The sequence below is a fragment of the Dipodomys merriami genome, unplaced genomic scaffold (genome assembly GCF_024711535.1).
Source record: "Dipodomys merriami isolate MVZ:Mamm:240054 unplaced genomic scaffold, mDipMer1.0.p SCAF_7, whole genome shotgun sequence".
NCBI lineage: Eukaryota > Metazoa > Chordata > Mammalia > Rodentia > Heteromyidae > Dipodomys > Dipodomys merriami.
In genome coordinates, this window is record NW_027206290.1 from 9,452,944 (window position 1) to 9,465,346 (window position 12,403).

Sequence of the window (12,403 nt, forward strand, 5' to 3'; positions counted from 1 at the left end):
CAATGTCTGTCTCCTTTAGGAAGTAAATAAAACTTGTTCAGAATGTGAGCAACATGTGTCACAATCATTTTGTACTTAGTACTTAGTAAATGGGCTAGTATCTGGAATATTGAAGAGTTTTAAAAGTATGTATTGATCGTACAAAACTATGGACCTAACAAAACTATCCTCTGTGTTCAAATAACATTCATTTACTCCTAAATTCTCATTCTAACAACACCCACAGTTTTGGAAAAGTTTCCTGTCATATTCTTTTTCTTTTTCCTTTCTTCTCTTTTTTTTTTTTTTTTGCCAGTCCTGGAGCTGGAACTCAGGGCCTAGGCACTGTCCCTGAGCTTCTTTTGCTCAAGGTTAGCACTCTACCACTTGAGCCATGGCACCATTTCCAGCTTTTTCTGTTATGTGGTACCAGGGAATCGAACCCAGGGCTTCATGCATGCTAGGCAAGCACTTTACCACTAAGCCACATTCCAGTCCCATCATATTGTTATAGCAACAAATAGAACCTATGTTTATGTATGTGTGTATACCTGTTTGTATGTATGTATATATATATATATACATATATATGTTCTTCACCCCTTCCTAGGTTAACAATTTATGAGAGATATTTTAGATATTATTACATTTTTCATCTTTCATATCCAACAGGATAGTTTCTTATAGCAAGCACTCTGTTGTCACATATATCATGAATAATCTTTTTAAAGAAATTTTTTATTGTAAAAATACTGCACAGAGGGGTTAGAGTTACATGAGCAAGGTAAGGAATACATTTCTTATCAAGCATTGTTGCCTCCTCCTTTGTTTTTCCCCTACCATCCCTTCCCTCCCACTTCCACAACTACACTCCCCCATACCCCTGCCTAAATTGTAAAGTTCAATGTTCAACAGTGTCTTGTACATCTCATTGTTACAATGGTTCAACCTGTATCCCTAGTTAAACAATTTGGTTTTTTCCCTTCCCCTCCCCAAATTATACAGACATCAAATACAGTGAAAACAGGGGTTGGTTATACTATGGGGGAGGAACATACAAAACAACAAAAAAATCACATGGTACCTTATTAATACGTTAGAAACAATAGCAAGCAAGCAAGGAAAAAAAAAAAACACTTGTGTCCCTATCTTGGAGTACTTAACCACATCTTATCTGGTCATAGCTTTTGACCATTTCTGCTTGTCCCAGACATATACTAGTTATTGGAGATTTGCAGTGTGCTATTATGTGCTCATTTTCTTCTATACGGGTTCTCAAATGATTCATCACTCCGATGGCTTCATTACTTTGTTACATCAAGACATTTTAACTTTCGTGGAGGGGTTAACAGTGCTCGATAGGAAATGTATTCATTACCTTTCTCATGTAACTCTAACCCCTCTGTACAGTATCTTTACAATAAAAATATATAAAAATAAATAAAAAAGATTTTAACTTTCAATTTGTTGCTTAGATGTCTCTTTTTGCTTTTATCTGTACTGATTGTCTGCAAGTCTTACATAAGAATTCTCTCCCATCATTCCCTGCTATAGTAAGTATTTCATCAGACACAAAGCACTGCAGCAATGAGGTATTATTATGATTCTTCCATTTTCTTAGTGTTTTCAATTATTGGCCATTTTATCTTTACAATATATGACAGAATCTTGGATTTCCCTTGTTTTCCTGCCATACCTGTGTGTCCTGTGAATATTTTCATCTGGAATTCTGAACTATTTGTACTTCTATTTTTTATTTGCTGTGAAAGTTTATTACATACAACATATCTCTTTTCATTCTGTTTTTATCCTAAAGCTACTTTAATTTTAATTATTTTGTAAGTGGGAAAACCAAGTCCCAAGAAGATTTTTTTTAATTGTGAAAATACCATACAGAGGGGTTACAATTACATGGGCAAGGTAATGAGTACATTTCTTATCAAGCATTGTTGCCTCCTCCTTTGTTTCCCCTTCCAATCTCTTCCAACCCTCCCCCCCCGCCACCCCCACCAATGGGTCCACCTGTATCCCTATTTAAACAATTTGTTTTTTCCCTTCCCCTCCACAAATACAGTGAAAACAGGGGTTATACTGTGGGGTAGGGACATACAAAGCAACAAAGAAATAATCTTATAAATGTTAGAAATAATCGCAAGAAAGAAAAAAACATTTGAATCCTTATCTTGTACTTCTGGTATATCACTATTTTCCTCCAATGTATTCTCCACAGCAGTACTAGCATAATCTTTGTATATCACTGTTTCCTACATCACCTAATTAATGGTAGCCTGTTAAACAAAGGTCTTGAAATCTTCCTACTTCTCCAGAGTTGGGTCTCATCAATTTCTTATGTAGTCTCACTTTTAAAGATTTATTTTAAATGTATTTTTATTTTTTATTTTATTGTCAAGTTGATATACAGAGGGGCTTCAGTTACATAAGTAAGGCAATGAGTACATTTTTGCCAACCTTGTTACCCCAGTAGTTTCCCTTGCTAATTCTATTATATAAAATGTACTCTGTATTCTTTTACATATATTGTTTTTTATAAATATTTGGGTGAATCAGAATGATTAGGGTACACTGAAACTGATAGCCTACAATGTTAAATTTTTCAGTGCACTAGATTCTAATATATTTCTTCTGTAGTATATGCTTACAATTCTATGGGAATGTTTAAACTTTTGATGAGTATATCCTCCATATTTTTAAGAGGATAAGATTGTCAAACAAATATAGATAGCCAAATGATACACGACAGATATGCTACATGGAAGCAGGTATTCTAACATTTAACCATAAGACATCTCTTAGGCCTTTATATGTAATGATATATATGTATCTCAATCTAATATATAAAATAAGAATGTCTTAGAATTTATTGTAGTATGGTCTTTAATAGAATTTTGTAGTGAAATGGCCTGACTTATTCAACTTGGCCCTTCACCATGTTCGTTTTGGTTGTTCACATTTTTTGTTAAAGAGAGAGAGGAAATATTCCTTTTTAAGATTCTGTCTTTAAGCTATTGCAAGAACATATATTCTATGCTCACTATTTATAGCATAATGACAAACATTTTTAAAAAGAGAACAACGTACATCTTATATTCAATGTGTTATGTTGTTTTCTTAGGAAATTATGTGCAACAAGGGTTGTAAAACAATTTTACAGCAAGTGACTTATGAATAAATTCTCTCTTCATTGTGAAAGGCATAGTCTTTGCCCCATTATTAGATGAAATAAACCCAAGGACAAAAGAAATCAAGAGGTAATCCTTTTGGCAATCTTGTCATGCAGTTTCTGCAAAACATTCCCTGCAGTGCAGGATTGTTCAAAGCTTTGCATGCTGAGTCTTGCTTGCTGTGCCAAAAAAACTAGCTGCCTCTTGCTGAGAAAAATTTTCTATAAAGGGATGAGAACTGAGCGACTTGCCATGACAATATGGCCCTAGGTCTAGGTAGATCACAAGGCTGCGTTTCAGTGATCCATTGTGTTCTTACATCTTCTGTTCCAAACTAGTTGAACGCATTTAGCTTTGAGAAAGACCATCTCATTTGATGCTTGCCCATTTTAATCAGGGAGAACATCTTTGAATATCATTCCTTTATTTTTCACTTCCCCCCTCATCTCTCCATTATCTGAATCCCCCTAGTATTTGATGCCAAACACATTCAGATTTAGAAAAGAATATAAATATATCTCATAACATTTATAAAGTAAGTAAGACACAAATAACTCAGTGCAAAAAATTCTCTTTTTAAAATTTTATTTTTATCTTTAAGAAGTTGTAAAAAGGAGTTGACATTCAACAAAGTAGTATGAATACAATGAGTCTTGATCAATATAGTCCATTTCATTATTCTCCCTTGTCCCTCTCAATCTTACCCCTTCCCTCCATTTTCTTAATTTTGTAAGGTATGCATTAATTTTATGATTGCATTTCCTCCCACTTCTTGTCTTCATTCTTCTACATCCATGCTCCTGAATCCCATATCCTCCTCTGGGTATCCAATTCCAGTATTTAATTTATTGGACCGTGAGTTAGCTTTTCTAAGACATTACATTGTTTGACTTCTCCCCTTAGTCTACTATATTTTGCTTAATATACTTTGTACACTTGGATACCATCCCAAACTATACGTTTATAGATTTATAGATTAACTCTTGCTTCCATACATGAAAGAAAACATAAAAACTTTGTCTTTCTGTAGTTGACTTATTTCACTTAGCATAATTTTTTCAAAGCCTTTCCATTTTTGACAATGATACATTTTGTATATATACCACATTTTTGATGCATTTTGATACATTTTGTATATATACCACATTTTTGATGCATTTATCAATTGAGGGACATATGGGCTGATTTCATACTTTGACTATGGTGAATACTTCTGACGTACAGTAAGGTGGCCTTATTGTATCCTAGTTTATAATCTTTTGGATAAATGCCCAAGAGTGGAATTGCTGGATCGCAGGTGGGTCGTGGAGCTTGAACTCTGGGCTTCGGCTCTGTCCCTACACTCTTCACCTCAAGGCGAGGGCTCAACCGCTTCAGCCACAGTGCCACTTCCTGTTTTCTAGTGGTTCATTGGAAATTAGAGTCTCACGGACATTCCTGGCCCGGCTGCCTTTGAACCGTGATCCTCAGATCTCAGCCTCCTGAGTAGCTAGGATTATTGGCGTGAGCCAACGGCGCCCGTTGATTGCAGGGCATTTCTATGCTCTTTTTCTTTTCTTTTTTTTTTTACTTTTGGTCTGTCCTGGGGCTTGACCTCTGAGCTTGGGCACTATCCCTGAGCTCTTCAGCTCCAGACAAGTGCTCTACCACTTGAGCCACAGCACCATTTTCAGTTTTCTGATGGTTAATTGCAGATAAGAGTCTCACAGACTTTCCTGCCTGAGCTGACTTTGAAGCATAATCCTCAGATCTCAGCCCCCTCAGAATCTAAGCATGAACCACCCACCTCTGTCTATGTTTAGGGTTTTTTTTTTGTTTTTGTTTTGTTATTTGTCTGTCATGGGATCCGAATTCTAGGGCTGGACGCTGTCCCTCAGCTCTTCATCTCAAGCTTAGTGCTCTGCCACTTGAGCCACAGTGCCACTTCCGGCTTATTCTGCTTATGTGGTGCTGATGAATCAAACCCAGGGCCTCATGCATGCAAGCCAAGCACTCTACTACAAAGCAGCCTTTCCAGATCTTATGTTTAGTTTTTAAGAAACCTCCACACTGCTTTCCAGAGTGGTTGAAGTAGTTGACATTTCTAACAACACTGAAACTAGACCCCTATTTTCCAGGTCCTCCCATTTCCTTATGAAAGGAACAATGCCATTCTTTCTGATGACAATTCAATTGTGTAGATATTCCAAATTTTCTTGATCCATTTGTTGGAAACAAGAGGTTTTTTTCCCCTTGTACTGTTTGTGGTTCTTTTTTTTCCCTTTGGGTTATTCCCTTTTGTTGCTGTTTATGATGTCCATAATTTTGTCTTGTGTATAAGTTTATCTGATTTAGGGATGGGAAGAGGGAATACTGACAAAGGATGAACCAATTCAGCAGTGATACGCACTTGACACTATGTTGGAAATGAGCTATACAATTTGGTAGGAGAAGGAAATTGGGTAGGGGAAAAACTGGGAGAAAATGAGGTAAAGGGATGACACTGTTCAAAATGAAGTGTACTCATTACTTATGTAACTGTAATTCCTTCCATACATCACTTTTACAATAAATTTTTTTTAAAAAAGATTAAAAGAAATAAAGTCCATAGGAACACAATAAAAAGAATTAATAATACAATTAACACATGGCAAATGAGCTAAATAGAAACTTCTCAAAATAAGTAAAAATAACCAACAGATTTATGAAGAAAAAAAAAATGTCTGTGGTCATAATGGAAAATCAAACCAACACTGAGATTCCATACATCCTGCCCCAGTTAGAATGGCCAACATGAAGAAAAATAACAATAAGAAATATTTTGTAACATAATTCAGACATTTTTTAAATTTGTAATGGGTAATGTTCTCCAAAAAGGAGCTCCAACAATATTTAACTTCCAACGGTTAAGACTTTAGTTTCCATTGTTAAAATTACTCTACATACGCATAACTATAAAATATTTTTTTTCCGTGGGACTTGAACTCTGGGCCTGAGCCCTGTCCCTCAGCTCTTCAGCTCAAGTTTAGTGCTCTACTACTTGAGCTACAGCACCACTTCCGGTTTTCTGGTGGTTTATTGGAACCCAGATGCCCCTCAGTAGATGAATGGATCAAGAAAATGTGGTATATATATACCCAATGAAATTCTATGCCTCCATCAGAAAGAATGACATTGCCCCATTTGTTAGGAAATAGAAAGACTTGGAAAAATTTATATTAAGTGAAGTAAGCCAAGCACAAAGAAACATAGGTCCCTTGGTTTCCCTTATTTGCAATATCTAGTATATGTATGAGTCAAGCAGAAAAGGTCAGATAAGGTGATGTTAGGGAAATGAATCCTAAGATATGTATTCAAATTTTTTTTTCTTTCATGCATTTGTTTCTAACACATTTATAAGATTATTTCTTTGTTGCTTTGTATGTCCCTCTCCCACAGTATAACCCCTGCTTACACTGTATTTGATGTTGGTATAATTTGTGGAGGGGAAGGGGAAAAACAATTCGTTTAAATAAGGATACAGGTGGACCCATTGCAACAATGAGAAGTACAAGTTGTCATGTCGAAAACAAACTTTAAAACTTTGGTGGGGGGGTGGGGAGGATTGGGTGGGGGGGTGGGTGGAGGCTGGGAAGAGATGGCAAGGGGAAACAAAGGAGGAGGCTACAATGCTTGATAAGAAATGTACTCATTATCTTGCCACGTAATTGTAACCCCTCTGTACAGTATTTTCACAATAAAAAATAAATATAAAAAAATTTTAAAAAAAGAGTTTCATGGACTTTCCTGCCCGGGCTGGCTTTGAACAGCGATCCTCAGATCTCAGCCTCCTGAGTAGCTAGGATTACAGACGTGAGCCACTGGCGCCTGGCAAAATATTTCTTGAGAGACCAAAGAAATAATACACCAACAGAACTTTTCATCTCCTTCCATTTTTGTGTTTCTGCACTTGAACTCATGGCTTTTTCCTTTTGCTCACGTAATTTCCTCAAGGCCACACCACAAGCTCAGCTTTTAGTTCCTTATATTCTCCTGGAGTCTTCTGGATTCAGTGTGGATTCAGACTGGCTTTGCCATGAAATCCTTAAGGTCTTAACCTCCTGAATAACTAGAATTATAAATCACCTTTTAATTTCTTCAAATTTTAGATTCAAAAAATTTATAAAATTTGTAAATTAAAAATATTGGAATGGAATTAAATATATAGTAAATAGGTTGTATTTAGCAAACCTTCTTAAATAGGGATACAGGTTAACCCATTGTAACAATGAGATGTGCAATACACTATGTTGAAAATGAACTTTACAACTTTGGCAGGAGTGGGGGTAGTTGTGGAGGTGGAGGGAAGGGATAGAAGGGGAAAAATAAAGGAGGAGGCAACAATACTCCATAGGAAATGTACTTATTACCTTGCTCATGTAACTGTAACCCCCCTCTGTACAGTTTTGTTACAATAAAAAACATAAAAAAGAATAGCAGGTGTTTTATATAAATACTGGTGACAAAATACTCATGATAAACTGGGAAATCTCAAAACTTCTTAGAAATGGATTAAAGTATCTACTTCGTGGTCTAATAAAAAATTAGGTACATATGAAACATACTGTGTTTTCACAAAAATATGTCTGATTTTTTAGATAATTGTTTTTAATACTCATATTTTTAATAGATTTTTTTCCTTTGGAACAGTATGAAACAATATAAGAGATTTCAATATATTTTTCATCAGTGTTTTTCTAACATTAACATAAGTAAATTATTATTAATTGCAGATTTTATCTGAATTTTTCCATAAATGTTTTGTTGTCACTGGTTATCATTTAGGAGATAATACTGTACTTAGTCCTTATGGCTTGTAATCTTCTCTAGTTGTGTGAAAATGCTTCTGTCTCTCACTGTTTTTAAATACTTTTGACAGATTTGAAGGGAATTATTCAAATATGATTTAAAATATTTCCAAATTCAATTTATCTGATGCTTTTCTTATGCACACACGGTAATTCGAGGGAAAATACCAGGCATTTAAAGTGGCTTCTCGTTCATTCATACTACAGGTTACATGATATGGATATAATATATTGTGGGTAATATTAATCATTTTGTATTTGGAAATGAGGTACTTTTCTAGCACACTTGCCAGGAGAAGGGAACCAAGCTCTATCTTCTGGAAAGGACATTGCCTTTACTGTTATAATTTAAACTTAATTTCATGTTTGATTTTCTAGTTTTTGTTTAGTTTGCTTGCTTCCTAGTCTCACTTGTCTTTTTCACCCAAGATGGCACTTTTACTATTTGAACCCAACCTCCACTTCTGGTTAATTGAAGAGAAGAGTCACTCAGTTCATCTGTTGTGCTGGCCCTGAACTGTGATCCTCAGACTTTAGCATTCTGAGTAGCTGGGATTATAGGTATGAGTTACTGGCATTTAGCTAATAATTTTCTAGTTTTAAAACTTACTTGAATACCACAGTATTTTGGTGAAAACCTGAAATGAATACTCAGGAGTAAATGAAGCAATTTATATTTCTTTTTAATCTTAGTTTTGTGTATTGACTAAGATAATGTTAAAGCAATGATTCGCTAGTTGATTTTATTATCACTGTACACAAATCCCTCTTAAGGGAGGAATTATTATCTTTGGGTAATAATTTCAAAGGTTTCAGTCTATAGTTCTTTGACCCATTGATTCTGTGCCCCTGACAAAGCAGACCCTCATGGAGGTGGGAGCTTGTGGCAATAAATTTGCACACCTCGTGACCCCAGACCCATCTTCCACAGAATCTAGGACCTTCCAAAACAGTGCTACCAACTAGGGACCAATAATTCAACATATGATTCTATGTATTTCATACCCCAAACTTTACATACTAGCTTATTCCTTCAGTAGAAAATCATGGTAGCAGTTTATGCCCCTTGGTGAACCTAGAAAATGATCTATTTTAATTTGAACAACTTGGATGTAACATTAAATATCCATATTCTTTATTAAAGATGTACATCTACTAAGCAAGAAAATGGAGATGTGACAGCTAAAAATAATATTTGGAGATGTAACTAAACACAACTGTTTCTTTTTTGCAGGAAGACAGATGGAATATAATGAATCAAAATTGCAACTACTTTCCACAATCAAGGAATATATTTTCTAAAAGTGTGGGCTTCAAGGGATTTGAGTTTATGTTTTGGAAAGACTAAATAGCTTGCTTACTGTGACCTTAATCGGCAACAGGAGACATTTAGAGACAATACATTTGGCACCCATACTGTTCTATGGCCATTAAGTGCCTTATAAGTGAGTAACAAAACTTTAAAATCAATACAGAGTTTTATGAGAATCCAAGGAAGTGATTTCCAAATAAAGAGTAGTATGTTCAAACAGATGACTTCCCATAAGGATGTGGCTGGCTACAGTCAACAAAATATGTTTGGAAAGAGCATGGCTCCACTATCCCATAAGGACAAAGTCTGGTGAACTCAACTTTATAAAAAGTTCTATTTTTAATAACATATGGATCACATAATATCATTAAAAACTTGTCATGATGCAATAATGGGTTAGGGGGTTATCTAGAGGAGACAAATTCTTCACAAATGTTAGCAATAAATTATTAGGAGATTATAACAAAGCTGAATGTACTATTTAGAAAAGGCAAGTATATAGTGACAACTTTAATAACACTGGCCACTATGTGGCATACAAATATTTCTATGTAATTTTCCTCCTTCTTTAGCATATTCTGGCTGGCAAGGATTGTCAGTTTTTCAACAATGAAATAATTTCTGATCCCTTATTTTTCCTACTTCATGTACAGTCAGTAAGACATTGAAGTACAACACTCTTAGACATTTTGGTAGATTCTGTTTTTGATCAGAAGTTATAAAACAACTGTAAAGCAGGAAATCTTTTCACTAAATGTCCCTCTAAACTCACCAAAAGATGTATAGCCTCAACTTCAAAAAAGAAAATAAGAATAAGTTCTTTTCAACATAATGTCTTGTACATCTTATGGTTGACCATGGGTCAACCTCTATCCTTATTTCAGTATTTTGTTATTTCCCTTCCCCAAGGAATTGGGGAGGTGGGCGGGGGAGAGGGGAAGGGATGGTAGGGGAAAAACAAAGGAGGGGGTAGAAATGCTCAATAGAAATGGACTCATAACCTTACTCATGTAACTGAAACCCCTCTGTACAGAATCTTTAAAATAAAAAAATATATACTAAAAAAGAAAGTAAGAATAAGGGAAGGGAGTCTCAAAAATGATATGAGAAGATTGAATTCAACTTCTTTTCTCAAGCTATCTCCTGTTTTCCATTTACACTGACCCATTTGTTCATACACTAACTGTAATTGCCCTTCCATGCTTCTATTGTACTGTATTTCTTTTTCTATACAGTAGTTTTCTGTAAAACCCAAATTGATGAATGTAGTCATAAAGTCTTTCGTGAATTGGACTTTGCCCAACTCTCCAGTCTTGCATTCTCAGTGTTTAGAACATAATTTCCTAGCCATCTCTCTTATTATACTGTGTGTATATCACTCCTTCAAATAGGAGCATTCTTATTCAGTATTTTGCTTTCCTAAGCTTAAGAGTGATCTATTAAGATGCAGTGATTATATCTTGTTATGTTTTACTGTGTCTTCTCCAAAATGATAATTACTTGACCAGGAGTTATTGGTATTGCCAATTGTATCACCAATATATAATACAGTGGCCATTATAAAATAGACAATCATTATGTTTTTTACTAAATACATGTTGAAGTTATATTTCTAAGTATATTACTAATTAAAAGATTTAGCTCTATTGCAAGATGAGTATTTTTGAAAAATTGGAAACTTCCAGTTATTTTAATGTTGTATATATTATTTCAGTTGAATATATTGAATATATTGAAGTTTATAAAATAAAAATATTATATTTTCCATGTTTGGAAAACTGAAGGTGATATTTAATAACAATTCCATCAGCATTTCCTTCTGAACTTCTTTATAAGGTTTTAAATGTTTTTTCCCCAAATTTTCCTATACGTAAGAACCAACTTTTATCAATATCTACTAAGTTCTGTTATAGAAATGCAAAAGTAAGTACATTTAACTCTTTTAAAATCTTTCTAGGTGGAATATCCAAATGGTATGCAATTCAGACTGAATGAAACTGAAAATATCATGTTGACCCAAAGGAAGTATATAAGGCATGCATTAAGAAAGCACATTACATAGTAGAGATGCTGTTTTGTTTTGAGATGTGAGAATGGCATACATAATGACTGGTGGTTGCTTATAAGCAGTAAGGGACCCCCACAAAAGGGGAAACAGTAACTGAATACTCGCAATAATGTCAATGGGAAATTTTTGCGATGTGTATACCAAGATTACAATAGTTGAGGACACTTAGAATGTGGAATCAGGAAATGGCCATTTTGATCAAATCTTTACCTTTAGTCACTCTTCCATTGTCAAGAGATTATATTCTTTTTTTGGGGGGGGGTTTCGGTCGTGTGGCCTGAACTCTGGGCCTGGGCGCTGCCCCTCAGCTCTTCAGCTCAAGCCTAGTGCTCTACCACTTGAGCCACAGCACCATTTCCGGCTTTTTTCTTTTTGCTTATGTGGTGCTGAGGAATTGAACACAGGACCTCAGGCATGCAAGGCAAGCACTCTACTACTGAGCTACCTTCCCAGCCCCACAAGAGATTATTTTCATCTAGATCTCATAGGTGTGATTCACTTTCCACCAAAGAGTCTGAACTAGAATGAAAAGTGAAAATTAGCTTTTTTTCAATAGCACTGTATCTGAATAACAAGGGTATTAATAAACACAGCTATCAACTTAGTACTAATAATATTATGGGCATTTGCATACGTTTTATCTTATTTTAATGCGTTTAAAGTGAGATCACAGTTCACATAAATATAGAAGCACAGAGTTATCATTAAACATGGAAGGTAACACAGGTAAAAGAGGCAGGACAAGCATAAAGTTGTCCTTGTAACTACATAGGCCAAAATTATTACTGAGGTAAAGACCACATTTATTGGGAAAAAACAGTGACTTGTACTATCTTTTGAAATGAAAAATGCAATGCTTATTTATTCAATTTTGAAAACATTTACTTCTATAAACTTGCTTATTTTACTTCCAAATAGATGCATACATTTTTGTCCTGTGTGTATATTTCACTCCTTCAAATTGGAACATTTTTACCCAGGATTTTGTTTGCCTAAGCTTAACAGTGATCTATTAAGATGCCATTCATATATCATG